The sequence below is a fragment of the Cimex lectularius genome, unplaced genomic scaffold (assembly GCF_000648675.2).
Source record: "Cimex lectularius strain Harlan isolate CLEC.00 unplaced genomic scaffold, Clec_2.1 scaffold233, whole genome shotgun sequence".
NCBI classification, from domain to species: Eukaryota; Metazoa; Arthropoda; class Insecta; order Hemiptera; family Cimicidae; genus Cimex; species Cimex lectularius.
This window is the reverse complement of record NW_019392939.1, coordinates 373,348-401,304: the sequence shown is the minus strand read 5'-3', so window position 1 is coordinate 401,304 and position 27,957 is coordinate 373,348. Positions and strand designations below refer to the sequence as shown.

At 36.6% G+C, this 27,957-nt stretch overlaps 1 protein-coding gene across 6 annotated transcripts in view; it reads right to left on the bottom strand.

Moving 5' to 3' along the window:
* LOC106673758 (uncharacterized aarF domain-containing protein kinase 5) overlaps positions 1-27,957 on the bottom strand; it is a 96,245-nt gene that overhangs the window by 13,925 nt on the left and 54,363 nt on the right. For 3 of the 6 annotated variants that reach the window (XM_014406002.2, XM_024229429.1, XM_024229430.1), the window contains exon 1: positions 3,362-3,423. The exons of 1 other annotated variant lie outside the window; for it this stretch is intronic. The gene's annotated coding sequence lies outside the window, so the exon portion shown is untranslated. Of the gene's footprint in view, positions 1-1,125; positions 1,234-3,361; positions 3,424-22,165; positions 22,305-27,957 lie in introns of those variants that run through there. 2 more of the 6 variants (XM_024229427.1, XM_024229428.1) reach the window with 2 other exon arrangements.

The window sequence follows — 27,957 nt, the reverse complement described above, 5'->3', positions numbered from 1 at the left end:
TTTAATAAACCGTACCTGGTATATTTTGTTCTATTGCTCCTGAAAAAATATTTTTACTGCCTAATAAGTTATATAAATATACGTTCCCTATTCATCAGGGTTAAAAAAAAATATGTCTCATCCTCGTAATTAACACTTACTAAAGATTGACTGTACTATTAAATTTATTATATCACCTTGACTCAATCGATACCCACTTGATATACTTTCATGTTATTGAACTGACGTGCCCTGCCGTTGATATGAATTATTAAAATTGATATTCATTTTTCCTGACAACTCGTCAAACAAGTATACATAAAAGATGTTTGGTTACTGTATTATTGGGTAACTTTTATTCGTTTGGAACTTTTTGTCGTAGTCAATATAAAGTTTATATTTTAGTTGGATTATGATAACAGGCTGAATACTAAAAATAATAATTTTAACTCCCAAGAAACCCTGAGCCGGAAAGAAGGGATCGTCCTTACCCTATTAAGAATAGATAATACGCGGTTGATACACGGGCACCTAATCTTGGGCCAAAGACCTCGCAGGTGCCCATCATGCAGAGTTGCTCGATGTCCGACATAATAGAAGCTTGTCAGCCTTGGCTCCTTACAAAGAGCGTGTAGAAATGTCGCCCAATTTAAGATTGGATCTCGCACAGTAGCATGCTTCTGGGTCCCTGTGCCGAGCTTTGGAGAAGTGTTTTTTTATTATATAGATCTGTTTAATGTGTGTACTTACTAGTGTGAATGGTGAAGGTATGATGGTGAAATTCAGGGTCAACATCCCCCCTCCAGTAGTGTGTGTATTGAGGGGCGATGGTGGAATATTTATAAAACCTATATATAAAATCGACCCTAATTTCGATGTGACTATTATTGTCGATGGAAGAATATCGAGATGAATCGGAATGAGTGCAATGTACGTAAGTGTGAGTGCATTTATTTGTGAGACTGTATTATAGAAGTTAGTTAGTTTTAGGTAAGATATTTTGCATGCATTGGGGGCTGAAATGAACTAGCTGTCGAAAGCCGCCGCCCTAACCCTGGTTGGAAAGCGACAATCTCCTGTCCGTCACATAACGGGGTGGGTGAACTAAGGTACAGACCATAGAGTCAGCAGGAGAACTTCGCTCACCGGTTTGCGCTGATCCTTTCCGACTCGGTCGGCCTGCCGGCCGGAGACGAGCTGGCTTTCCGATGAATATCGTGGTGGAGATAGCCGATGGTCTGATCACCCACCTTTCCTGATGGTCCTTTAGAAGGAACAGCATTGACTGACACTGGTAATAAGTTTGTTAGCAAGCAGTACCTCTATTTTTCTTGGATGCTATGCTAACGCGTTGGTAGGCAAATATACTGGCGGCAGGGTTAGTTTTTTTCGGGTTATACCGATTATTAGTGACAAACCTTTGGGCTGAAGATTCAAATAATTTTAACTGAATATCACAAACGTTGTTGTGTTTTTCTCAAAGTAAATTTATCTGTAATGTAATTTTTACTTTTCCATTGTATAAATAGTTTTTCTACTTTATTTTTTATTAAACATATTCTTAAGTCGTTTGGTATATGTGCTTTTGGACAAGGTAGCAGGTTTGAGCAAAACCTTAACAACTTTATCCACTCTAGTGACGAATTTGCGGTGTTGTGTCTTGCCTTGGGCAAAAACTACGCCGTTCTATTCACCAAACGCTTTTTCTTCTTCCCAGATTAAATATTTAATTTTTTCCGGATCGTAGTTACGTTTTATAATGGATTGTGTTCAGGATCAAAACAAAGTACCGAAGATTCCGTAAATAAGCGCTGTCTTTCGCACTTGAACACACTTTGGATTATTTTATTATTTATTTTTATTCTTAGGTAGAGAAAAAACATCCCCTTCTCTCCGAGCTTGGCAAACAACCTCTGGCACACCCGACAAACAGCGTCTTCACCATATAGGACCCAGGTTTTTCTTTGCGAGCTTAAGAAACAAAAATAGACCGTATTTCTGTTCCAACCAGAGAATTTATCGTAGCTCACGAACATTGCGTTGAAACAGTTGGCAAATGTATTTATTCAATGTTACCGTTTATTTCGAACAAACGAGATGGCATTCAAATAGACAAAGACTACTAAATTAAGAATTAGATAATCATTAAATCTTTGGGTCTAAAACCAAAAATATTGGAGATATACGGTTGTAATATGGCATAAGATATCCTATGGCTTATTGACCTGGTAGACTAAAGCTCTATAAAAACAGGCTACCGACAAAATAAGGCCAATTCGTGCATAACAGTGCGATGACCATCACCAATGTTAGATCAACCTTCTTGGCCTAATTATAGCAAAAACTGACAAACTCCAGTTGGACCATACAGAAAAATCAACCATACTGAAACCACCCGAAGAGATACAAAACAGCCGTACTCAAATGCATGACGAACAAAAGAAAGTATCACTAACGAATTAAAAATAAAATCTAGAAGTACAAACAATAAACCATAACACCCCTCACATTTATTGATACGCAATGAGGGGGAAGAAACAGCCACCCATACTATCTTCGAATGCAAAGGAACTGCTCATTCATTTCATAACCTAGGGTACCTAGAAAACCCCGGAAAAAGCAATATCAGCAGTCAATGACCTACTAATTCTTAAAAGAAAGATCGAATCAAGTGAACTGAAAAAGTATGAAGAACAAAAGTATGTACGTACAACATTCCAAAAGGAGAATAACAAATCCCCGATTCGTATCCTTGTCATCACCAAGTTTTTCTTGGTTTATTATTATTATTTTTAAGCGTTCCTATTCATCCATGGACATTTAGTCATCATTTAGTCTAGTATTTAATTAAAAAACTCAGCATTTTTTCTCTTTATTAAAATGAATGCATTTCGGGCTAATTCAGATAACTTCTCTTCAGCAATCACCGCTGGATCAAGTTTTTCCTTATACGTGTTTCTTAGTGACCTGTTGTTTCATAATTTGTTGAAGCTGCGAGGTTTAGAAAAACACCTTTTTTATTTATTTTTTTTATTTATTTTTTTACCGACGTTTCTACCTTTATTCCGGTCATCTTCAGGACCTGGGTAAATTACAAAACATATGTGGATTGGAAAAAATACAATTTAAGATGTAAATGCAAATTAAAATTGAATTGTTTGGTTCAAAATTTATATTTACATCTTATGTTTTGTAATTTACCCATGCTTTGAAGATGACCCGAATAAAGGTCGAAACGTCGGCAAAAAAAAATGCAAAAGGTGTTTTTCTAACCTACCTCATTCTTGACCGATCCTCACGACAAATTTTTTCTTTATAGAAAAATAAATAAGTTTTATTTTCTTACAAATATAAAAAATATATAAATAAAGTGAGTACTTACTTTTACACGAGTGAATCATTTCTGAACAAAGAGAACGTGGACTATGTCGTCTCATACTGTTTAAAAAGCGAACAAAATTGATAAGAATCGTGTAGGAGGACGTCGACCTTTACCCTACATCTCTTTTTGCATAATTTCTCATTTCAAAAACAAAAGGTATTTATTGTAAAGTTGACCCTTGTTGCTAATTAATTTAATATATACGAAAGCGTCCTCATTAGTAAAAATCCATTTACCTCAAAGCGATAAATTGAAATAAAACGCTAGAAGAGTGATTTTCCAGTTTGTTTTATTGGCGTGAAACTTTAATTGCGGGCTAAATTTTAATGATTGAACCGATGCCAATTTCCCCAATTGAAGAATTTTCTGGCGTCATTCGTTGTGTATTTTACACGCGTTCTTTGCCTAGTGCTAACCGACCGAAATAATCTTGGATTCTCTCTGAAACCATGTGGAACGTGGCCAAGCGTTTTTCAATAACAAATTTCAAGCCGCGTCTGCAAAAAAGACCTTTTGTTGTTTCTTTCGGCTGAAGACGTTGCTCTTTCGAAGGGAAAAAAAGGGCCTCTTTTATTATTTTACGCCCGATATAAACCTTCAATCCCCTTGTGGCTGTTGACAATCAATTGGGAGAACTAGGTGCTGACAAAATCAAATAAGCTTGAATAATATTTTTTTTTAAATCCAACCGCTTTCCAAAAGTTAATGATATACCCAAAGGAAAGTCTACTTTAGGCTTGTGAAAAACAAGAGCGAAACAATATTTCAACAACAAAAATTTTTTTAGGGGGCGTCGGTGGCCGCAAGGTTTAGTCTTCAGTTACAGGAAAGGAAACAGTAATCCGACACTGCTGACACTATGTCTACTGATAACTAATCTAAAACCCCTTCCCTTCCTACAAGTTTATTATTGTAATTTTAATCACTCTCTGCTGTAAGCCCCGTCTGAACAGTTGTAGCTCTTACAATAAAATTCTTTTTTAAAAAGTAATTTTTATTTGGAGTCCATTTAATTTTCGACACGGCGCTCATTACTGTAAGGTAAGGTCCCGGGTTCGAATCCAGCAGCCCTGCATTCGAACCCGACACATTTCATCCATATTAGGATGATATATTGCATTCCAGCAAATGAGCTTTTTTCAAAAACACCGGCACTCTGAGAGTTTATATTTATGACCTCTGCTGTTGCGAACCCTCGTAAAAAAAAGAAATGATTGCTATACAATTTCACAATCTTCACAACTTTTGTTGGACGCTCAAGGGACCGTTCTTGCGCGAAATAATTGCAAAAAGAGCTGGGGTTGAGGCCTAAAAAGATTCAGGGAGCATTCGAAATCTCCAACTTTTCATTTTTGACCTAATATAAGTAAATGGCCATGATTTAGTTCCTTTATTGAAAAACTAATTTAGAAGGGAGAGATAAGTGTTTCAGACTTTCAGACTTTTTTCCAAGTTCAAGTTCAGGTATTAGACATGGGTGTGTATTAAGCCCTCTTCTTTTTTCCAACATTTTGAACGATCTACCTAATGCTATGGAATGCGAAAGCCAAGTCAGTTGAGTAATGTACGCCGATGACGTCGTTATAATGGAAGATAACCACCATGCCCTTCAATTAAATTTGAAAAATTCCGTTAACTTGGGGAAAAAACCTGGTGTTTCCAGGAGGAGGCAGCCAGTACTCAAAGTAGAGATGGTGCTAAGGAAGATCTCAAATTGAGATAGTATAAGTATTTGGGTGTTGTCCTCACTCCTCGCCTCTGTTTTCTATCATAAATTAAAGAGAAAATCTCTTCTGCGAGGATGGCCCTCAATACAATTTGTTCTTTCCACTCAGTGGCTACACCTATTGCCGGGCTATACAAATTTGAGAATCCACAAATTTTAGAAAATTTTTAAGATTTTTCATAAAGAAGTTATTTGCTTTACTAACGATCACTCCCAATTTTATGTTATTACTAGAAACTAATGTAGACCTGCTGGAGATTTTTGCATTAAAATTGTTTTTTTAAGTGCTGCTTCAAAGTTCTAAATTTACCATCATTTCGACTTCCAAGAAAATTAGAAATTGATTTAATCAATAGAACATCATGGTTCAAAACCCGGATCAGTCGTGCCGCATTGTGTGCGAATTCGATCCGGACTTTTCAGATTCGCATCTTTGGAAGGGGAAACTCTCCATATTATTAATTAAAATCGGCGAGAATCATAGGCTGAGACTAGTGCCATATCGTCGACCAGGTTCTTGTTTTATAAGAAACTTAACATTCAATCAAGGTTGTTTTCTGAGAATAATGAATCGCCAAGTAGTTGGTTTCTTAGTCAAAATGGCTTTCAAATTGAGAGAACTTTTATATCTTAATTACACCCCGTGGATGACGCGAGAAATTACCTTGTGCTCTCTCTGTAACCCAAATGCGAGAGAGCACGTATTCCATTATTTGGCAAATTTGTATTTTTGGGTAATTATGTGTGACGTTGTAATTTTCTCTCTCTCTCTCTCTCTCTCTCTCTCTCTCTCACTCCTTTGCTTTCTATATCTTTTATATGTAAAAGGTCCTCAAATGCTAACGATGGAGGGGTGAGTGTGCGATTGATTTATCCAATTTAAATAGTATTAGGCTAGATTATAGTTTGCTTGCTGTCGATAGCCCCCGTCGGGCCTAACCCCATTGGATCGGGAGATCTCCTGGGCGTTTGGCTTAAGGGAGAAAACTAGCGACCCAGCTACACAACCGGGTGGGTGAACTCCCCTGAGGTATAGACCCTCGGGCCAGGACATCGGGTAGTGACAACCTTTCGGGGTGAAAGACCGATAAAGGAATGAGGGGGAAGAAAAGAATAAATATTGTCAGGTCAACCTCCTGTTGACAGAATGGAATAATTCCAAGCTGTTAATACTGTGACAAAAATAGATGTAAAAATATAACATCATGATCAGTCAGGTTTCTGTCTTGTCGGACCCAACGATCGTCGACGAGTTTCGCCCTTGAATTCTATTTTAAAGATACCTCATACGTTAGAGAAATATATAATGTGATATCACAACTCTGTAAACCAAGATTCTTATGTAATTAGTGGTTCAATATAATACGGTCGACTGTGCTGAGTTTACGTCTAGAACATATACCTGCGTTTGAATTAAAAACTTCCAAAATTGTGTTTAAATGTTTAATCTTTTATCCAAAATCGAGCTGTTTGATTGAGATACTTTGAAGGCCTCGTTGAAAACACCATTGTTGTAGCATGTGCTCTTTGGATGATCTGTTTTAATGTTGTCACAAACCTTCCCTGGCTGGGGTGTCTTAGTCATTAGGACAATTTCGAATTATGCCAAAGCTTATTGAGGATGAAAAATGTCGATGAGATAGAATTAGAAAGTCGATTTTGTTGTCCTTTTTTTAGTAAATCATAGCGAAACTACATCCATGACAGATTCCTTGATACGTGTAAAGCATTTTCGATCCACATTAGCCTGTTTTTTTCTTTTTTCAAAAAGTGACGGTTTGAAACTCCGGTCACGCTCTTCGGTTTGCCGCAGCATCACTCTGGCTTGTTCATATGCAAATCGAAATCGGCTATCGTTAACCGTTCGCACTCACGGCCAGTTTGTCGTCAGGGGGAACTCGCTTCGCCCATCCATCTCTTATCATCGGGGTCATCGTCGTATTGTTAGGAGATAACTCGGCCGACGAACAGAAACGGAGAAAAAGAAAGAAAGAGAGAAAAAAGAATATATGAGAGAGAATAGATGCTTTGTAATGTTACATACAGCTACAAATTCTAAGGATTAAAAAAAATACTGGGTTGTTTCGTGATTATTAATTATTATGTTAATATATTCCATAGCAATATATTAATTCAATTAACTGATATTAGTTCTTTTTACGTAAGGTCTCGGTTGAAATGAAAAAGGTTAGTGTCACGGCGGGATTCGAACCCAAGACCTTCGCTCAATATGCCGCTGCTCAAACCACTTGAGCTATCGTGACTCGTGAGCTATGTGAGAGTGGGGGAGAGAAAAAAGATAATGAAAGAAAACAGCGAGAGAAAAACGACGAAGGCTGAAATGTAGATGCTGTGAAAAGGTAAGTGAGAGAAGATGAAACAGATACTATGAGAAAGGGTTAGCTATTGACGGGGAGACAAAAAAGATAGACAGATAGATACATGTACATTACAAAGAGTCAAAAGGCAATTTTAGAGTTAGAGGGGAAAATAGAGAGAGAGAGAGAGAGAGAGAGAGAGAGAGAGAGAGAGAGAGAGAGAGAGAGAGAGAATATTAGGCAAAGCCCTAAAAAGTCCAAAGAACCTATACTTGTGATAAAAAAAAATACAGAATCCGCCATCACAGAATGAATCTAAATCATACAAAAGGAGAAATGGATAAACTTTAGCGGCGCATGACACAGTAAACTTATGCTAAAACAAACCTCATCAAGACTGGCAAACTCGCTAATGCACAATTGGAGAGGGCAGACTCAGAGGAGTTAAGCTATTAACCGGTCCCTGGCACCTGGGAAAACAACATAACAGGGGCAAATACAATGATGATCCCATTTGTAGATTATGTAATGAGAATGATGAGACATGATGACACAGCTACTCATATCATCTTCGAATGCGAAGCAACTCCTCAATAGAGACATAACCCAGCATACAGAAAAAAACCTAGGGAGAGAAATAGTAGCAGCAACAGTCATGACCTAATACTTCTGAGAAGAAAGATTGAGTCGAAAGCACTGAACTAGGGTACTAGGAAGGTACAATAAGCCAGAAGACTGCACTGCCTAGGGAGCACAACCCTGCATACTCATCATCATCAGACAAGTCCTTGAAAGAAAGGTCAATGCTGAAGAAGGGAGTTGAGAGAGGGAGATGAAGAGAAAGTCAAAGAAGGTCGATGAGTAATAAGAGAGAACGATTAGGGATAAGAGACTAAGAGATAGACAGGTGAGATAGCTTTATAGATACGGGAGAAAAGTAAATAGTACCTAGGATGACATTATAATATATATATATATATATATATATATATATATATATATAGCGGTTTAAAATACTATGTACCCATATATAAAAAAATTTATAAGGAGCACAAAAAACAATAATGCAAAACAACTTTATCGAAAATTACAATCAACAATATGATTTAAAAAACCCAAGATGATAAATATTCATTACGTGATATCCCTTATCTAAATTAATTATTAGAAAACAGTCATTGTAATAATGAAGAAGATAACGTGCAGTAATGTAAACAGTATATATTATTTTTTATTTGCAGTATATTACGATTACCTATTCTTTACAAAATAACACTGAGAAAGGAAATATATGTTCAAACAATTAAAAACAAGAGAGGAGAAACTACACATTGTCACTGTCATTATTATCGTTGTCACTGAACATCACCTCTGGAATAGAAATTGTGAATGATAGAGTGAGTGCGGTGTTCAATCTTTTTTTCAAAAAAGATAGTTCCTACTTACAGTAAGTTGTTTTCCAAATATCCGGATTTCGAGCCCCTTAGCTCATCATCAGATTGTAGAAATCCTTCAACCTGATGATGAGCTAAGTGGCTCGAAATCCGTATCGTTGGACAAAAACTTACTGTGAGTAGGAACTATCTTTTTTAAAAAAAAAAGGATCGATCGCCTCTTAGTCCTGGGAGGACGGTTTTCGGGAATCCTTCTGGTTGAAAGTTTCTGGGTTTGACGCCAGTAAAACGCGTTTACGTTAAGAAGATTATCTCTTCGAATAAGGACATTTAGGTATGTATGAGCAGTTTCGTCGTACACTTAAAACGGAGCATCATGGATTTTTCATTGGCAGTTTGGATGTGGTGGATGTTAGAATATCTGGTTGAACCCCGTACGTCCAGTCTGTGAAGCCAAATCGGCTTCACTACGGTAAGGAGACTGTGGAATGCCGTTTATTGGTTATGCAGCGAGTGAAGGTTATGTGGGTGAATGTTTCCATTTTCTTTTCACACCAAGACTAGTAGTGTGAGGTGTTGTTGAAGGTGGAAATCAGTTTGCTTGAGAAGATCACTACATCGTCACAAGGGTCAGTGTGGTGGTTTAAACACAGAGTGGAATGTCAAATGTGTACACCTGCTGATAAAATGTAATGGCTAGAATACTACCTACATCAATAGTATAATATATGGAAAGGTTCTTCAATGACTCAAGTATTTCAATCAAGTAGTGAAGTATGACTAGAGGTAGAGGGACCCTTGAGCATGACTTACACCAAGAAAGATCTCAGAACAATGTACCCTAACTCAATCTAGGAGGAGAGAATTTCTAAGCAAAATACAAAAGTAGCACTCCACATAGTACTGAACCATGTAGGTCAATAATTCTTCATTAAATGATTGTTCAAGCTCTTTTAGCACCCAAAGAAATGTCACCCCTACATACTTGCATGCACTGAAGCACCTCTACCACTTCGGTAAGCCCTAAACTATAAAACAGTACTGCCCTGCGTTCATGCGGACAAGTGCTGGTGTTCGTTCTGGTAAGCTAATGATAGATTTCTGGGGTGTAAATCCATTTCGGCAAGTCTCTTCCCATTACCACTGGGCCAAGCACGTTCGAAGTCTCTGAGCTACTTCAGAACCAGTAGGGTACCAGTTTCTCTAAGAGTATGGAAGTAAATAATTTTTTTATTACCTTGTCTTCGAGTACACCTTGTGTTTAAATAATTGTCGTTTCATGTAAATGTAAATATCTTTCAAATGGTCTTTATAATTAAAATTTATTAAAATTGTCGATGTTTTTGGCAAATAATCGTTCGTTTAGCTATGAAGTTTTGTTTGACTCTCTTATCAAAACGGATCTTACCTCGCTTGGTTTTGATCCAAATGTATTTCGGCCAAATTTCAACTGATGACAAGAAAAGTCACGTGTGTATAATTTTGAGGTCTGTCAGATCAGCCAGCAATCACAAAACATTGACGATTTCGATACGTTGTAATTGTGTTTAGTTCTAATTCTTTCTATGGAAAAACGTTTGTCGAAGGTCATGAACTAATAAAAAATAAGATAATTAACTGCATGAATATTGAAATGACGGGAGAGAACAAACGTTGCAAAACCGCGTATTCACACCAGAATATTCATAGGCCTTTTCTACGCGTCGGGATCGTCGATTGACAACCGTACCTAACTTGGAATATCAATGTCTTGTTAATATGTCATCGGCAACTTCATTTCCGTTCCGTCGTGTCAACAGGCCTCTTTTGAACTCTTATTCAGAAGGATTATAGATGTGGACCTCTAATGGGTCAATCCCTTTGATTTTTTCTTCTTTGAATGGTACCGTTTCTTGATATAGAAACCATTTAAAAAATAACATGGCTGACAATATTCAAAATTGTTAAACGTTTGATGATTGAGAAAATTTTTGAAGTTAACAGAGTGACAAGTCACGCTGTGGTTAAAAAAAGACCAACAGTCAAAATTATAAATACATACTTGGATTCAGAAAGCTAGAAAGGCATAGAAATGATATATTATAAATTATAAAGGTCTTTCTAGCCAAAAAGGTTGGCTGGAAAGACCTCTAATTTATTTTTATTTTATCGGTTGCTAGCCGCCTGAACGTCTGCTAATTTCCACATGTCAAGGTCCTTACATCATTCCTATAAATGTTTTGAATCGGGCGGTGCGCATGTTTCTGGCACTTTAAACACGCTTACAAACACACATTAAAATTCACAATTTAATTTCAATTTTGAAAAAATCATTTTTCATCAGCATATCATTTTTTGAAAGGTTTTAAATTCCCTCACACAATTTTACCCGAGGATTTTAAAATATGCTGGACTTTTTTTTAAAATTTGGTATTTACCTCTTGTCCGGCCTATCTTTCCTGATTTCCGTCAGTATGACGAGGAAAGGTAGGTTAAGACGACAGTAGACTATATAGGTTTACCACCCCGCAAACCACAGGACGTCTCACTTTTTTTTTTTAAATTTGATAATGAACTTCATTTTTAAATGAGACTAATTTAAATAGATTTAAAAAATAAATAAAAAAATGATTCCAAGAGCAGTAGATAGATTGTGTATTTTGAGAAATACCTCTATTCAAAGGTCTATTTTCAATGTTTTCAAGGTTTTTAGTGGAATTTCATCTGTCAAATCATCACCATTGAATTAAAACAATTTGGATGTTGATGATGATGATGATTAGGGAAGTTTGGTATTCCCGAAACATTTACTTATTGTCCGCCTTCGGAATCCAAATATATTTATAATTTTGGTTATTATTTGTCTCTTTTTAACATAGCATGAGTTGTCAAGATGTAACACACTGTTAGTTCTAAGTTGCCGTCTGATTTTAATTGTTTTCAAGGTTTTTAGTGGCTTTTCATCTGTCAAATCATCATCATTGAATTAAACCAATTTGATGATGATAATGAGGCACCTGCCTTAGGCCCTTAGCTAAAGCTCAATTCACTCCAACTTTTTTTTAAGAAGTGGTACGTCATTGAAAGTCATAGCTGCGATGCTTTTTTTTCCCGTGCCTTATTGGCACCAATTAAGAAGAAATATAAGGAGACAATGGCTTGCCTCTCCCTGCTTAGATCCCTAACATCAAAGAACGTAAATATTGTCAAATTGAATAATTAAATTGTAAATTTCTGTCATCTACCTCTAGCCTTTTTGTAAGTCCTTATTTCACCAGTGGATATCATCAAAATCCAATTAATGCTACAATATTTCTGACATTTGTCGAGGTTTTATGGTTTTCTTGGTGCTCGCCAAATTTAAGACTGTTATTATTACGGTGTATGCTTATATATTTTTTGTATGTGTTCAAATGAAGGAATGTCTTTTGGAGTTATAGTATGTGAGGTGTCTAATGTCCAATCGATTGTGTTTCTTTGCTTCTTGCAAAAGGCAAATTTTGACTATAAGTACATTTTTTGAAGTGTCAATATTATTTCATTTTTTGAAAAGGTGGCATCACAGATGAAATGAAAAGAGACAGACTTCCTTTCCCTGCTTATGTCCTTAACATCGTACTATCTGACTATAGTCTTTTCAGCCTTTAGGAGTTTTAATTTTTTTTTAATACAGCCTTTTTTGTGTACAAGTACTTCGCTCAGCGTACAAACGATGTCAATAATTTATTTAGAAATCGTGAGATGCGGTCTGGTGTGATGTAGGTTTCAGAAAAACATTTTCTTTATCGTGCCAACGTTTCGATCTTTATTGAGATCATCTTCAGGGCCTGGGATTTACAAACATTGTTTACATATAACAATGTTTGTAAATCCCAGGCCCTGAAGATGATCTCAATAAAGATCGAAACTTTGGCACGATAAAGAAAATGTTTTTCTGAAACCTACATCACACCAGACCGCATCTCACGATTTCTAAATAAATATCGATTAACGGTCACTAATCACCACAAATGTCAATAATCTTCTTTACTCCTTTAATTACCTAACTGACTGTCCGTTTACAGTCAAATAAGAAGATCAAAATTAAAAATAGTAAGTGCCACAAGATAGCACATTAGGTACAGTTCTTTATTTATTATACACCAGTGATTTTCCGAAAATAAATGGAGTAAAATTGCAAAGTTTGCAGAAGACACGGCGGTGATATCAGTAGGACGGACGGTTGGCCATGTAAGACCAGTTGTAATAAATAAATTAAATTTTTTTTAAAATCTATTACGTTGACTACTTTAATATTAATTTTTTTGTTACTTTATTAGTTGGAAAATAACTTTTCGATAGTTTTCATTACGTTTCTTTTTACGCGCCAACGGAAAAGTGAAAACACAAACATTATTTTCTCCACTTTTTTTAATTATTATTATTAGTATTGTAAATGGGAACATTGTGTTTACAATTCGGTTACACCTTAGATAAATTATAACGTCAGCCTACGAGGCATAAACAAAACCGCAAGATCCTCTGAGCTTTCTTTTCCTTTTCGGATCACCTATCCCGAGGTGTTCGGTCTTGGATTTTTTTCTTCCAAGCCTACCCAACATTTTCAAAGGATTAAAGCATATGAAGTGGGAGAAAATCCTACACACCTGGGATTAGGTTTCAGTAAATTAATCTGTGTGAAATAATAAAAAAACTCATTATTTGTAGGTTGAAGAATTTTAGTACGAGGCTTGAAAATTTCGTTTCTTTAATTTTCAACCGATTTTAAGCATTCATGAGGAAAAGTTTTTTGTGATTAACCCGCAATATGCGATCAAAATTGTCGAACAAAGAAACCGGAGAAGAGAATGGAAATGTTCCCTGGGTGGATATTTATTCTAATGACGGACGTTCCAAGAATAAGAAAACCGCAAAGCTGAGAGAAACAATGACCCGCAAACCTTAGCAGTTTGATATGAAAATTTTTGTAAGATTTATATGTAAACTAAAAATTATTTATACATCGATGGTGAATAGATCTAATAATACGTCAATCGAACTATCCATAGACTGAATACGAGTGGGTACATATTTGGGCTGTTTTAAATTAGCTGAATTGGGGATAAAAAATATGACACGAAATTGGAAGGAATCGGCCCGGAACATTATGGTCCTCTGGGCCGGATGACCAGGAAGGTGGTAAATAACTTCCGAATACATTCCTCCGTTATTTTAATTTTGCTTTTTGTTTTCCCCATGTTTTCTTTGTTTATTTTATCAACGACAGTCGAAGTAACGTTGTGGTCCTCCGGGCCGGATGAACAGGAAAATGATATGTAACTTACGAATACATTCCTCCTTTATTTCATTTTACGTTTCATTTCTTTTGTATAATTTACGACGCAAAATATGCAATTTTATCTCTCTACCGTCGCTCAGTTCAAAACAAAACATTACATTTGTACGACCGGGTGACAGTTTGCAAGAAATAAATTAATCTTCCTAAATAAGGCTTGATGTACATTACGGCCGGTATCATCAAAAATAAAAGAGCGAGGCTTCGAATTGCTCCCAATTAATTTCAATTCATTCAAAGACAAAAAGGAGGAAAAATTATTCCGTACGGACTGTGACCATGTAATGACAGATGAAGCGAAATTATCAGCGGGGAGTGTTCGACGTTAACAAAAGGAAAACAACGTTCGTCGTTGAAAGAGGATTGCCTTGATATCGAACAAGGACGCTAAATATTTATGAACTAAACGCAATGTAAATTAAAATTATGCTTGAACAAAATTTTAATACAATTTTTTTTTCACCTTCTTTTCCACAACCATCACGGACTGTATGACATGATTGTCATACAATAAACAGAAGGCAAATAAGGCAAACGGTTCAGATACCAGCAGAAGCTGATCATGTTTCAAACCTTGCGAGACGTCATCATGGAAAGTAAAAGCCTTGATCAATATGTCCCGCAGCAACTAGCCGACGCCTACAAACAGATAATGTAAATCTCATTATCCCTTTTTGTTAAAAACCATACTTTATGAAATCGATATTTTTAAACAATCACGACTATGAATGTTGAGGACCAACCACAAAAATTAGACCGATTCTTTGGTGGTGGATGAAGGGAATTAGTCATTGCTGCTACAGACAATCAGACGTTTTTTTACCTAAAAGTACGTTGTCAGGATCTAGCATGGATAAATCGAAAAGGCCACATCTTCCTTCACGACAATGCAACATGTCAAATCACAAACGAAATATAGAAGCTACAATAGCTTAGAAATAAAGTCCTCTCTCATCCAATTACTCACCTGAACCATCTTAATTTTCATTTTCTTTTCATTTCAAGTGTTTTATTAGTTTAATCATATTTAAATATTTTTGACTCCGGTTCCATTATTATTTTTCTCTCTCAAAAAGGTGTAAATTCGTTTGCACGATTTAGTATCAGACTCAGACCAGTCGACAACAACGTGTTTAGCAGAGCGATAAGTAGAACCTGTATCGTTTTGTCTTATCTATTTTTTTCTGTCATAACAATAAATTTCATTGCACCTCTGAGAGTAATAACAATTCTGGCATTATCGGGATTGTTCTTATGGCAGGAAATGGAAGAATTCCTCCAGACAAAACGCCGCATAATTTAAAAATGACGAGTTTTGAGATCCCTCAACTTTAGAATTGGGTAGACAACAAAAAATACTTCGCAATTAAAAATAGGAATTGTGAATGAAACTAACAAAGAGCTATACCGTGCTAGCGAGTTCGGTCTGCAGAATAAAGCAGGGATGGCAAGGTTGCATCCTATGTCAATAGATAAACTAATTGTTATGACTCAAAACTGAAAGGCAAAATAGTCAAAATTGACAAAGTCAATAAATTAATGGTAAGACTAGTTAAAAACATGCAAAAATGCACCATGATGCATGTTTATGGCACAACGTCCAGGCTTGTGAAAGCCATCGCTGAAGAGGGGACAAGGCGTCCCGAAATATATACGATGTACAAAAACTAAATAGTTGTTATTGTTTCTTTGTTTTTACCTAGTCTGATCACCAATTGAATGAAGAACTTGAGGAAGAAAATGCAGATACAAACAACTACAATGCCCATGAAGTTAAAGTAACTTTAGCGGATTTCTCAAGTGCTACAACTCTGGCAAAAAGGATTCCGGACATTTATGCCGATACAACTCTGACATACTCATGTAAAAGCTGAAGGATGAACAGATAGTGCGGCGTTAGGGTTATAAGCTGGGAGAGGTAAGGCCGCAGCCTCTTACATTTCTATTGATGGTGGGAAAGATGTTGTCACGTCAGAAAAACGTACGGTTAGTCTTAATTAGGATTGTGTAATTTTTTTTTTTGCCTTATGATCTATGCTTATTAACCATGGTGACGAATTCTTGTATGTGTGTTCATATGGGGGGGGGGTTTATCGTGAAAAAAGGGCCAGAGGCGACGGTGGGAATCGAACCCACGACCGCGGCGTCTATGAGCCGAGAGTCTCTCACGCTAAGTGTAATAGTCTTAAGAAGAAACTATGAAACAAATATTTAACCCCCTACCACAGATATTTATTACTTCTCTCAAAACAGATTTGCTAACATCTATGACTTCTTCATTTTTGTGGAAAATGTATTGTTATTTCATTTAAGAACATTATCACAGCTCCAAAGCCTTCTTTTTAAAACCAGCCCTAACCCAATAAAAGGGGGTATCGTAGTGATAATGCGATGTCGAGGATGAAGGGTGAGGCAAGACGCTGAAGTGTCAATTACCGAGTCGAAAACCTGTTTTGTACCAGCATACATTTTGTTATGTTGAACAAAGTTGTGCTTGTTAAATCTTTGCGTATCCTGTAGAAATGTTTAGCATATAACTAAAAAAACCTGTCCTACCATTTTCAACAAACTGAACGCACCTAACCTAACCTAACCCGTCTCTAAGTTTACCCAGCATAATACAACACGTCCCAAACCCTACCTAACACCCTCCCTAACGCTAACTCTACCCCCATAAATCGTCCCTAACACTATCCCTATAATCAACCATTGCGCATCACTCCCCGCGAAAAAGGTAAACAAAAATTTTAAAGTATTTTTTTCTTTTTTTTTTTTTTTACGAGGGTTCGCAACAGCAGAGGTCATATAAACCCTCAAGGTGCCGGTGTTTTTGAAAAAAAGACCATTTGTAAGTATGTCGGGTTCGAATGCAGGGCCGCTGGATTCGAACCCGGGACCTTTACCTTACAGTGATGAGCGCCGTGTCAAAGACTAAACCTTGCGGCCACCGACGCCCCCTTTAAAAATATTACTTACTTGTATTGATGTAAGCTTTGGTCTCTAATCAGGATTCTCAGTGTTTTGGACTTTTGTGGTCAGACTCATTTCAAAAATCATTTAGAATGGTTCGAGTTTTGCTGCAATCGCCTAGTAAAGCCCAAACACTAATGTTTTGATTGGAAATCATAACAATTTCATTTTAAATAAATAATTGTATTACCTCTTTGAATGAGAGTCGGACGAATGAGGAAAATAGAAGTTAATGAGCTTAGTCGTAAATAACTCGATTAGTCTAACCGAGTAGGTGAGTGGGTCCTGCCCATCTTTAGAAAAAGTAGTACACATTGGTCTGTCTTGCTTTGTCGAACCCACTAATAAACTTATCACCATGTAAATCGAATCAGGTCTTCAGATTTGAATATAACTTTCAAGTTGTAGCTCTTGAAATCTCGAAAGTCTCGGCAAAAGGCGAAACGATACAGCCCATTGTCTAGACAGTTGCCCAACGGCAAGCTGGTCACGGTAATTGCAGTAATTTCTATTCAAGAGCGGATGTCCGGCTTCCTACAGTCCCCTATGAGTTTTTTTTTTTTTTAACACAGCTGGCATTTTTGTGTATATTTCTATACTGAATTCGCAAATCAAAAATCGTTGGTTTTTGAAGGGATGCCTTCTTATACATCAAATTGTTGACATTTTTACGAATCAGTTTGGGTGAAAAGAACCTTTTATAATCCTTACATATTGAAAGGGTTCGGAATGATGTCAATCTAACGATACAACATATTTTAATAGTCTAACTATAAATCTATCAAAAGAGGGCGTGATTTCCTTAAATACGTAAGTATAATTTCCTTCACTACAGAGAAATAATGCTAGAATAGTGGATGTTTTTCTACAAGTCCATATAAGATCTTTTATTGTTTAAAGAAATGATAGTTTGTATCAGACGATTGTTTAAAGGAACTGACAAAAATAGGGTTTTTTTTCACTCGAGATAAGGACGTTGATAATTATGTTTTTCAGATTTAAAACGTCTCCTTATCTCAATGTTTCTAGATGTCTCGTGCAAATCGAGAAGTTCGATTGAAATACGATATTACAATCATATAAAATAAAAGTAACAAGCATTTTTAAATTTTGTCAACAGGATTTTGAAAATACATCTTCCTTAACTGTCAGTGTTTCTCACCTAAGAATTTCATAGCTTATATTGATTGCAGAATGAAATTTTAACGGAAGCCACTGTGGGATCGTACAAATCCAGTGGAAATCTGCTATCCAGTTCATCAAACCAAGGATATTTAAAACATGCCAGCTTTGGGGAAAAGCTTTTAACGATTTCGTGACTAAACAACCACGCGTTAATTGGTTTTTATCTTTTCTTCCGCACACATTACGCATTCTCCCTGATAAATCAATCGCTACTCTCTCTCTCTCTCTCTCTAATAATAATGATTAAGGCTAAAATACAAACAATCCAACTCATCAGGACGCACACCTCGGCCTTTCAAGCAAAAAAAATGCTATCAATGCTGGTGCCAGAAAATCATAAGGTTTCACTGACAAAAGATTATCATAAGATCCGACAGACTTGCAAAAATCTGACGATATCCTCGGTGCCAGGGTAAAAGCAATTCTGGGTAATGAAGAAGCGACAACCGGCCAAAGGACGATTTGTAAGCAAGGCCATAGGCCCAGAACCTATAACTTGAGTAACATAGATCTGAGTTAGATTCCTGTATCTCAGACTAGGTTCACACAGAAGAAAAGGATAAAGCGATGATATCTACAGGTACCAGATATACTAAGCATACAATTAAAGAACCCTCATGTAAAGTGGTAAATATAAAACTTGTAGAACAGTTAAACAGGGCGAAACTCAGAAGAGTAATCTGAAAAACAGCTACACTACAGGTATATTCAATGATGACTCCAAATTTGGGCTATACATTGAGGAGGAAAACTGTCATCTTTCGAAAGCCTAGAAAATACATAAAAGTTACGCTGATGAATCAGATAGCTAAGCGGCCCTAAATATAATTAGCAAACAATGACCTATGACTTCCAAAATAATTGGCAATATGTTGGGTGCCAGGATTCAAAGGAATTTTGGATAAAGAACGAACAAACAAACTGGCAAGAGGAAGATCTCCAAGAACAACTGTACTCTCACAGCATATAATTAGGATAACAAGGTCAAACATAAACATCTCCATCTTATGTCTCTATCTTATATCTTTTGAAAAGGTAGACTTCTCTATACTGGTCCACCAAAGGTGAAATGGACGAAGTGTCAAACACATCTCATGGTTTAAGAACCGTCTTAAAACTGGCAAACGCTTGCTACTGTTAGGCAGGGTAAAATTGGAAGAGTGTGGTATAGCTATATAACGGTCACTTACATCTCAGAAAACACCTACATCATATGGGTATATTCAACCATGACCTCATTTATGTTATGCAATGAGAGGAAGAAACAGCTACCCAAATAATCTTCGACTGCGAACCAGTAGTTAACATAGCAGTATAACCTAGGGTACCAAGACGACTTAGGAAAAATAAGTACTGCAATGATTTTATTTCCCATTTGGGGTCGCAATGTCATCAGAAGGATAATGAGGTTCTTTATCGTGCGCACCTGGCACGGCCTTATAACAGGTTATTCTCAAGATAGGAGTTACACATCTCCGCTCATAAGTGGTGCATGTTAATCCTGTGAGGTTTGGTGTAGAAGCCACTCATACAGATACTAAGGTGACTTCTCCCGATGGCCCCTTCCGAGGGGGTCGCCATCTATGCACCCGATCATATGCCGCATAGCCATTGGAAAGCCGCTCACTTGGTACTGAAATGCATCAGTTGACTAACCTGCTATACCATCTAGATAGAGAAGGTAACTGTATCTCTCAGAGTGTTGGGGCCTCACTAGCTTCGGAACCGTCGGATCCGCTCCGGTTGCAGTTTTGTTAATAGTGGAATTTCTAACCACCCCTTAGAACACTGCCTTCGGTAAAGTAAACCCGATGAGTGCACCACCAAACAACAGACTCTACTCTGTCTCAGTGGGCCATGTAGCGCGCTACCGGGCTTGGAACTTGTTAATCTGCGCAACCCGATGCACCCTCCCCGTCTTTGCAGACAGGATCTGGCACCATAACCTATCTGTGCTACTGGTCGAGCACCCGCCGTCTGTCTGCTGGCGCATTGCATATTTATGTGCTATAATGACAGTCAATGACTTCTTACTCTTAGGAGCTAGTCAATTGAACTATACTAAGGGGCTAGAGAAATATACAATAAGCCAAAGGCTGCAGCGCTTGAGGACTACTATCCCTCCTTCCTAGTTCCTTTTCATCATCACCAACTTGATTATCTTCAACTATTATTTTGTTTCTTTCAAACTTTTGTATGAGTATTGTGCACGTCTAAATACCTCTTGGATGTCATAACTTCTATACAATACTTTTTCTAAATGATTCTCAAATCAAATTCCAGGGGGTATGATTGGATTCGAACTCAGAACCGCTGGCGTGGCAAATAAAAAGTCACCCTACCACTCGACCCCCGCGGTCTGTTTGTATTTGTTCCATTTTTCTATTTATTTCCCGACATCTCCCTATCAGCATCAAATCAATTAGTAAAGACAGTTTATTCTTATATTCTTCGGAATAATTAAGCAATTGAATATAATTAAACATTAAGTACTGTCAAGTAGATATTAATTATTGCTAAGATCCATGTCTTTAACGTCATGAAAATTTTTGATAAATGTTTGAGGAACAAACTCCCACCGGGAGTGGTTTCTAGTTTTCCTGAATCATAAAAATGTGCCCGTTATGCCGAATCATTTCCGACTAGATGGACTCGGATTCGAGGGATCACTCAGGGTCAATATCCAAATAAAACGTTCTTTGTATTCCTTGTAAAGTAGGACCGCTATTCGTCCTTTGTTTGTGCAATAAACCTCGGGCCTGTCTGAAAAGGTACACCCTCTGGAATTTCTCCATCTGCCATTTGCCAGATGGCTTTTCCGGGGTTTCTTGTTAAACTTTTTTACCCCCTTAGCGTTTGGTTTCATCGGCGAGAAGCCAAACAGACCGGATTCGACGTTTCAATCGGGTTTCAGGTCGGTTGAAACGTAAAAATACCAATAAATCTCAAGGACCTTATCGCTTGTCTGGATGGTTAAATTAAATCATTATAGTGATAGGTACAATAATTCTGTTATCAATTATTCAGTATTTTTTTAGAAAAACAACAGTACAGTGTCGAATGCATGCACATTTCCAAATATAAATAGCTTTCAATTTCAATCACGTAAGTACTGATATATTTTAAGTTATGATAAGATATTTTACTGCTTTCTAAAGTTTTCTTTATTATATAAAGTCTACAATTCAAATACTTGTACTTAATCTTTATAGTTTAGTCAATAAACAAAAAAGCGTTAATGAGTTGTTTCTTCAAATGTTTAAAGGTAACAGTTCCTATTTTACTTTTTTTTTTATTAATAGAAAATGCGATAGATAATAGAGAGAGGATGAAAGAGAAACTAAGAGAAAGAGATAGAAAAAGGGTGAACGAAAAGATGGGTGTTCTATCGGCTTCTGTAGATCTTACAACCTTTTTCGTTCTCTTTTCTTCATTTTCTTATCCCATCCCTCTCCCTTTCCTTTTACTCCTGTCCTCCACATTCTTTAAGCTCTCTCTTTCTTTCACTCTCACTGTCCCTTTCCCGCTCATGCATTATCTCTCTATCACCATCCCTCTCATTTACCTTTACTCTTTCTTCTTTCACATTTACTCATTACCTCTCGCTATAAGCTATTTAATTTTACTCAGTTCCTCCTTTTGTCTTTCTTTTTCCCTCTCTCTCACTGACGCGTAATCTCTATCACCTATAATTTCTCACACATTTTTTTTCTCTCTCTCTATCTCTCTATCGATCCATCCATCTCTGTTCTTTTTTACTGTATGTCTCGTTATCTTTCTCCCATTATCTACTCTTTCTCATCTGTTTACTCATTAAAATATTGATATTAATTTAATTGTATCCTTTTTGGGAGGATATCTGCTAATGAGGAACGATAAACGATAAATTTATATTACCAGTAGTTTTTTGATGTTATTCTACGTTGTTTTTGGATGATGGCCTTCTACAAGAAACACGAACACAATTGTCACGATTCAAAACTTCACTTTCGATTTGAGGATCGTAATCGCTGTTGTACAATTTTTTGATGTTAAGCTAAAAAAAAATGATTACAATTGGTTAAAAATAAATATTGAAACCCTTGGATAAATTCTACTGTTTTGTGATATTGCAAAATTGCCTATATTTTTCATCCTACAAGACAACAGTGGAAAAAAAAACCTCTGTAAAGATTTGGTGATAATTACTTATTATGGTTCCCTATCATGTTACGGGGGTCAAGAAACTCCTGTTGATTCTAAAACGATAACTTTTATTCTTACACGAGGCCCTTTGAAAAAGAGAAAAGATAAGAACAAAAAATAAGATAGAATTTCTTGAAAATGATTACCAAACCATTTTTATATTTTTATTTAAGGAAAGAGTTGTTTATGGCATTTTTTTCTTCTTAATTTTGATACAAGATTGTCTTGACTGCGATTGATAACGGAAATTGTTTTCTCGTTTTAAGCCAAAAATTATTTTCTGTTTTAACTAATCAAGTTTTACCCTTAAGAAAAATTCAGCTGAGTTTACAAGATAACAGCTGAACAGGCAAGGGGTATTCTTTCCAGAAAGTCAATCAACTGACTCAATCCTTTTAAAGTACAGGTCAGCCTTAATTTACAATCCCTTTAGACGAGTTTATTTACAATTATATCGTAATAATTTTCCCAAAGAAGCAATACAACAATGAGCAATGATGAACAAATTAAAAATTATGTCATAAGGTTTTACGGCAGAGGACGAGGCCTATTCCTTAATTAAGGACAACTCACAAGGGGAGGCTGACCTGAAATAACCACTGAATACAATTTTTAGACAAATCCATAAACTTTTTATTCCACTTTTGGCAACTTTGAAAAGACATAGACAGCCCTAGACAAATAGAAAAATCCTAGTATTTTTCGCCTTCAAAATGCCTCCGACCATTCTCCGAAAATCACTAAAATGGTGATAACTTTGAAAAGACGCTACTGATAACTGGGAATTTGAAATTATTTTAGACTGCTATAAACTACAGGAAAAAGCCTTCGTTAATAAATCAGAACCGGAGATATAAAATAAAACGTAAAATTTTTTATTTCATCCTTATATCTGTCACCAACGGTTTTAATAACACTGAATTTGGATAAAATTTAAAAGAATTATGAATTTTTAGGTGGAAACACAGGAAATTAGCAAAAACATTGCCCTGGCGAATCCAGTTAAAAAATGTAATTTTTTTTATTGCAATGAAAACGTGTGTAATTTAAGGGTTTTATAGGTGCCTAAAACGAATCCCAATTGTTTTCAAAAGCAGCAAAATTTAGTAAATCGATGGATGAAATTTCATACAGCTGTATTCTCTGCCTCGGATTGATATCATATGTGTAACATGCAACCCAAGGCCAATGAAAAAAAAGAAAAAAAAAACATTTATTTCTGGTGTCTGTGTGGCAATTAGCTAATGTGCCGACCATAGCGAAGTTCCAAACGTTCCGGGAATCCGCCGAAGATTACAGAAATGGCAAATGGAATTATACCGTTTCACTCGTTTTGTTGCGAAGTTGGCGTGACTCAAGGATTTTCAGATAAGGATTATCTATGCTCTCAAAACCCTTTATGCTGCAAAAACTACACACGTGGACTGCTTTTCAACAAAACATTATTATAAATTTTAAAATATATATATGTACACCCACACACAGGCAAAAAATTCCACCCACTTGTAATATAATTATTTGAAGATCGTGAGACGCGGTCTGGTGTGGTGGTGTGTACAACTTGAATTGTATATATTTTTATATACTAATCAAAGTTAACATTTTTTAACGTTTCGAGTCTAAAATAGCAAAAAATAAATAAATTGCTAAGGAAAATGAAAAAATAAGATGGACATTTCAGTATCGCGCATTTCCTCCTCTTGCCTTGATTACATCTCGAAGACGCCCCGGCATACTTTCTACCAGTCAGGAAATGGCTCTTTGCTGGAAGTTAGCCCGATCTTCACGAATAGTTCTTTCAAGATCGTGGAGCGTATCAGGAAGCGATGGACGTGCTCTTATTCGTCTGTTGAGGTTATCCCATAAATGATGGATGGGGTTCAAGTCTGGAGAACGGGCTGGCCAGGTTAAGACCTTGATGTTTGGACTATGCTAGCCACATGAATAGGATTGTCGCTGCTTTCATTGAGGAAAGATGTTCCACACGATGCACGATGTTCCAAAATTTCATCCACAAAACGATTGGCCGTCAAAAGCCCTTCACAACTGAGCCAACTCCTTGTGACTCTCCATTGAGATTCCCGCCCACACCATCATTGAGCTATAACCAAGATTGGCTCCGAGAAAAATTACAAGCTTCGTATCTTTCATTTCGCCATCTCCACTGTCTTTCACGCCCATCGTAGAGCAAATCACACTCATATGTAAAAAGTACAGACCAATCGTCCGAAGATCGATGGCTGTGTTCTCGAGCAAATGCGAGCCGTGCAACTCTGTGTGTTTTGGTCATCTTTGGTCCTCTTACGGGACAAAAAGCAATCAGTCCATGATTTAATCTTCTGCGAGCAGTGCGTTCAGAAATTTGGACACCTCCAACTTCCTGGAGCTGATGAATCGCTTGAGCACCAGTAAGGTGCCGGTTTCGCAAAGTCAAAAAATGGTCATGGCTTACTCTACGGCGTCCAGAACTGGGCCTTCTATGGTAGGACCCAATTGCTGGAAAACGTCTAACAGCACTTTGAGTGTTTCATAGGGAACTCCTATAGCAATAGCCGCATACCTGATGGAACGTCCATCATCAATAATAAGTGCCACACCACGCGCAACATCCCCAGTATTAAGTGGCATTTTTCAGTTTAAAAATTTAAAAGAAGAAAACCAAACAGTTTATTGCTTCAGTTTTCAAATGAGACTGAAAAACATTTTAAATTCTGTAAAAAGTAAACATGGAAAAATCCTTTACACGTTTTGGACAAAGAATTAAGGGTATTTACCTCTAATAGATATTCCACATTTAAAACATAGCATAAACAAATAATTTTTAGTGAAAATAATGAGACAAATTAAGGGCAGAATTTTCATCGAGAAAACGATAAACAATCAATTGGGGGGAATTTTTTGCCTGTCAGGGTCTTTATTTTAAAAAAATCTGCTGGTTTGCTACCGGATTGTTGTATAGGTGTAATCCACTTTCACATTATACAATATAGCGAGAAAAAAAACTGAAAATATGTTTTTGATCCTTTTTTATATAAACGTTAGTAGGAAGTTGATTTTGATAACTGCAATTTCTTATTGGAAACACTAGTAGCATTGATTTGGGTTCACGATTCTTTTGCAGGGCTGATCAACAAACAATTTTTTCTCATAGGAGTGGCAAGATATTAAAAGACGAACTTCCCATGATCAGAATATTTAATTTTGAACTGACTTCTTTAATTATATCTAAATGATTTCTTTTCCGATCTTTACGGTTTGTTGTTCCTGTTCTTCCATTGCATTTTCAATTTGCAGTAAAGTGATTCTGCAAAGAAAGGATTTTACCCATTTAATAGATACCAACTGATAAAATAAATTTTTCAACTATCAAGACAGTTCCGGACGTGGGCGAAAGGTCAAAGTACGCTCTTGGCAAAATGCACACACACGTAGAAGTTACGCTTCCCTCACTTATGAATATTAATTTTTTTATCCGTAGAATCATAAATTATTATATTGCATGTAAAAATAGGCAAGTGGGGATCGCAGTAAGTGATAAGGACGCCAGACTCGTATTTACCACGCTAGCGGTTCTGGGTTCGAATTACGGCCTAGCCCAAGGAATTTCAATCAAAACTAAACAAACTTAACTAATCAAAAGACCCAACAACAATTACACAGGAAAACCATACATTAAATTGACAACGTTTACATACAGAGAGAAAGAAGTTTACAAAATTATCAATGTATTGAATAAATTGGGCACAAAAACCTCACTAAAAACTTTTCAAGATGAAATACATGCTTGTGACATAGCAAATCATAAAAGAGGTTACACTAACAAAAAAAGTTCATAAAATCAGCCAACCAAGAAGTCCTGAATGCATTCGGTACGGAAAAAGTTCACATCCAAGAAACTGCTCAAAAATGAATAGGGATATTTGTAATTTATTCTTGTTCTATTGATTTTAATTAAATTAACCAATATATTCTTGTGAGTTGGATAAAACAAATAGAAAATACAACCAAAAACAAACTAATGTTAATTCTCTTACAAATGTCCTGTAAATTAATGGATTTACTTAAGAATAGTAAACATGAAGAATACTTATTTTATAAACAAACACCTTTTTCGTCTTTTCACCATTTTAATCCAGTTGTATTCTCTTTAACCATGGAAAGACATCATCTTGAACGAGAAGTTCGCAATATTATTTTGAGAATGAGTCATCAAGGTTGCTTAAAATTTATTAGCAATTATGTTTTTTAGCAAAAGGAAAATTTAATAAACGGATTGTGAAAAATAACAAAATAAAAGGGTTTAATTCAACAATTTTTCCATTTTTCCATCAAGCAACAACAACGCAGTCCGTTATATTCAATGGCAAGTGGATATCACAGAGGAGTTGGCGTTTCTCAGAGGGTGGTCTCCCTGCTTTTAACGAGAGACTGGAAGTGCCAACAGGAGGCCTGGTAGTGGATCTCAGCGTATTATGACACTGGGAGGTCAGGATTATTGTCATTGCTGCAAGACGGTGCAATTTCCACAGGCCCGCCAGGTCCTAAATGAAGTACAAGATGTTTTGGCAAGGCCTTTATCAAGTTGGCCTCACATCGCCTTTGAGACGATTTGCGGCAACAACCCACCATCAGCAACTCTGGAGAATATGGTTCAGCGAGCGCCTAGAAGAGAACCAACTGGAACGCTGCTATATGCTGTTTACTCTGAGTGCGTTTCTGTATAGAGATAGCAAACGCTGAAGAGTCTACCGGATGCATACAATGCAGTTCGTGCTCCCTTCATTGCAGTTTGGAGGAGGCGGTGTAACGATCTGGCACTGGAGGACGAACTGGAAGGCAACGTCAACGCAGTCCGTTATATTCAAGAAATTCCTCAAATCTCTCTCATTGGCAGGAATTTTCGATTTCTGGATGACAATGCCAAAACTGACAAGAGGCAGACTTGATCATCAGTGTTTAGTAAACCTGGGAATTTCTCAATCTGCCCCTTCCTACACTGTCTCCAGACCTCAATCCCATTGAGCACGTGTGAGATGCGTTGCAGGGAAGGCTTTTCGATCACCATTCGCAGCCAGTTGACCTGCAACAAATGAGTGAGATTCAGCTTTGCAACAAATGAGTGAGATTCAGCTTTGCAACATCTACGGAGTGAAATTCCTTATGAAATTAGTGACAACCTTATTAACAGCATGCCTAACAGGTGCACAAAAGTTATAGCTAACAGAGGACATTACACACGGTATTAATTGTTTAAAAAAATTGTGTCCAATAAATAAAATTATGGAATTAAACTCTTTTATTTTGTTATTTTTCACAATCCGTTTATTAAATTTTCCTTTACTAAAAAACATAATTGCTAATCAATTTTAATGCAATTTATAATAAAAATAAAATCAAAATGCTAGGGAAAGTAAATACTATAAAATTAGCAATATACTTATTCATTTTTGAGCTGTTTTGTTGGTGAATGCATCGAAAATCAAAACCGTGCAACTTGGAGTGAA